This window comes from Convolutriloba macropyga, chromosome 6 (assembly GCF_964194025.1).
Source record: "Convolutriloba macropyga chromosome 6, txConMacr16.3, whole genome shotgun sequence".
Taxonomy (NCBI): Eukaryota; Metazoa; Xenacoelomorpha; order Acoela; family Convolutidae; genus Convolutriloba; species Convolutriloba macropyga.
In genome coordinates, this window is record NC_134473.1 from 48,038,758 (window position 1) to 48,042,495 (window position 3,738).

Consider the following 3,738-nt stretch of genomic DNA (forward strand, 5'->3'; position numbering starts at 1 on the left):
AGATTTGGAGAAAATCCCGTTGCAGTCTTTGCGGACATTGAGGGCATATTTATGCCAATCGCCATCCTGCAAAATGATCGATCCGCTCTTCAATTTCTCTGGATAGCAGAGATTGAGATACAACAGGACCAATTTACCAAACTCATCTTTGGAGCAAAACGGTTGCCTTCGTGCGCAATATACGTTCTTAACCCTTCGGCCAACAGAACAGTCAACATTTCCCCGAAGCCCTCAAAGCCGTCAGAGAGCACTTTTACATGGATGACTACATCCAATCACAAGCAACCGAAGAATACGCCTGTAAGGCAAATCTTGAAACAACACATTGTCCCTAAACAGGTGATTTCCGAAATTCTGGGTGTTAAATGCAATCTTCAGAAAGATTGCTTTCTTATAAAACATCTCACTGGTGTCCCAAAAGATGCCTCAGCGTACACTCAACGTAAATACGTTAGTCTTGTCTTCTCAATTTTTGACACAATAGGGATAATGTGGCCATCAAAAATCTGTTTCAAAATAGTTCCTCAAGAACTGTGGAAAGTTGGGAAAATAGGAAGAACAAATTGCCCCGCAAGTTGTTAAACCACTTCAAAAGAATTTGAATTTATAATTTTCTTCAACAGAAGTAACATTGAATAAAAATCTCAAATAGAGTTGCCACTCACCAGAAAAATAAAATAAAGTCCATATTTTTGTCGACGCCTCAAGTGTAGCAGTTGCAGCCGTTGCATACTTGAAAACAGGTCCTAACATAGCAACTGAAGTTGAAACTTGTTTCTTAACAAGCAAATGCAAAGTTTCCCCGATTAAACAAGTCAGCATACCCAAATTAGAGTTGGAAGCCGCAGCAATCGGAGTGCGCCTTCTCTGAACTATCATGAAAAAGTCATCGTTTCACGTTACTCGCTCTGCACTCTAGACAGAAAGTCAAGGAGTAATTGACTGGTTATCCACAACCAAGAAACAAACTTTTTTTGTTCCGAATCGCCTCAAAAAAATCTATGCTTCAACAGATGCTTACCAATGGAAACACGCTATTACCAAAAAACCAGCTGACAACGGGACCCCAGGTCTCAATTCAGACAAAATTTCAGACAATTGGCTAACAGCGCCGGCATTTCTTTCCACGAGGCAGAGTAGCTTTCCTGAAAACTCTTCAAAGTATGTGTTAACAACACACAAAATTTCATGCAGCTTGCCGGAGCAAACAATCGACTCAGCACGGTTTTCAACTTGGACCAAGTTGTTCCTGAAATTAGCAAAGTTTCAGTTTTCAATTTGGTCTTTCGAATCAAAAAGCAAAGATCTAAAATCAACAGTATTTAACCGAAGACGTCAATCTTGCAAGAAATCGGCTGATCAAAATGTCACACCAGTTTTTTTCCGAACAATCAAAGCCTTTAAATTTGGTTCCAGGATAAAAGCAAAATGCAAAATCCGTTTGCGCAACTCAATTTGAACCACAATGGAATCCTTCGTTCATGCGGAGGATTGAAACTTGAGCCAGATATCCTCGACGTCGAGAAATTAACGATTTTACTGCGCGCAGAAGACAAGATAGCGAGACTCTAAAAGAGCATGCATACAAAATATGCGTTTATCAAGGAACAGATCAGGTGAAATATTTTATGCAGCAAAAAAGCCACATCGTTGAGCTCAGAAAAAAAAACGTTTGAGTATGAAGTACAGACGTTTTCTCTGCAGACATTTTGCCGTTCGAAAAATTTAACCTGTCAAAGGTCCCTTACCTGACAGACTCGAACCAGTATCCGTTCGCGAACAACGGAGTCGACCTTTAAGACCTTTTTATATATAAGATGCCAAAGGACAGATTGAAAAACACTATGGCCTCATCTTCACTTGCCTAGATAGTAGGTGTGTCCATCTAGAGGCTTGTCCCGCTCTCAACACTGACATTTGTTTAAACACTTATCGACGTTCTGTAAGCCAGAGATGCCAGCCAACAACAATGCTCTGTGACAATGACAAGACATTTATTGGTGTATCTGAGGAGATGTGGGAAACGTCGTGACAACGACAAAAACTACAGAGCAATGGCAGCAGCGAACACAACCTGGAAGTCCAATCCCCCTACGGACCTATTTTGGCGGTAGTTGAGAGCGCTTTATCCAGATCGCGAAGCGTTTTCTATTGATCATTCTAGGCTCCAAAAGATTGTCGCTTGATGTGTTCAGGACAATATTGATCGAGAAAGAAGCTATATTGAACTTTGAACTCAAAACCACTAACAATTGTCGCTGACCTTCCAGAAACTGAAATGTCCCTCACGCCAAACCACTTTCAGATCAACAATCAACAGACCGTTCATTCTCTTCTCTCCCACCTGGAAACGATTCGATAAGGATTACATTTCGACACTGCGAAAGAGTTCCAAAAGGATTGTTAGTCACCAAACACCACTCAAAGTCAATGACATGGTTTGAATTCTGAAATATATGAGTCCACGTGGAATTTGGCTCATCGGACGTGTTCTCGAAATCTAACCTGGACGAGATGACCAACACCTTGTTGTGAAGCTGAAAACGGCTTATGGCAACAACGTTCGACCGGTCTCCACCCTTGCACGCATTTTGGCTGATTGGCCTGTTTTTTTATCTTGTTGCTTAAAAGAGTTCTCTAGGCAACTTGGATTACACCTTCTTCGACGACCTGGTCAAACAACTGTGATGTGTTGTTTGCCCCCTCTTTCGCCTGAAGCGTGTTGTGTAACAAGCAAGTCAGAATAGAGTCTTGAAAAAAAATTAACTTTTGCCCTCATTGCTGACAAAACGAGTTGATTGTTCCCGCAACTTAAAACAGATAAAGAAAAACTTGTCAACCTTGAATGTCTAGAACTATGGAAACGATTCCTTATCTACATTATTTTTCAGTAGTGATAAGCGCACGGGAGTTGTTCGTAGAGCAAATCAGCGTTGAAGCCTGAATCAGTCTATATGCACTCTTTTTTTCCGGATGGTCTATAATCTGTTCATGTCACAAATTGCACTGGCTATTCTTGATTTTTGAGCAAATTATTAGCATGAAAAATAATATGTTCGGCTTAACTCCCACCAACAAGTTTGCTTTACATGAGATTCGAACTTTCGTGTGGATACTTGTAACATTTGTCTTGCTCAGCATATCGTAACCACTAAGCTAATTGGACTTTATAGTAACTGCCTACAAGCCAGCTAAAGTATAAAAATTTTGTATACTACTACAGAATTTATCACTTATAAGCTACCCACGCTAAACAATTAGTCTGCCCAGACTTAATTTTGGGATATGAGTACTTTTCAGACTATAAAGTGAAAAGTTTAGTGTGGTCAATTTTCATGACTTCAATTTAATCACATTGACAAAAAGCTGCCAAAAAGAGTCTGCGCATAAGAAACTTTTAAAACTTTGTTGATGCAAGGTTTCAAAACTAAATTAGGTTTTTATTCTTTAAACATGCTGTTCTACCGCGAAAAGCATCTGAAACTCAAGTCCCAGAGGAGATCATACTGGATTCTTATATCTGAATTTTAATTTTTAAATTTAACAATTTGAAAGAACTTATGACACAAAATTTTAATTGTGCAGTATCCGATAGGAAGGAAATTCAACCGCGTCAAATCAGATTAGTCAAAAAATCTGTCTGGTAGAAAAAAATCCGATTAGCCATTTGTGATATTTCTTTCATTATATTATGATCTAAAACATGAAGTTTACAAGAAAATCAATTCGATAAATCAA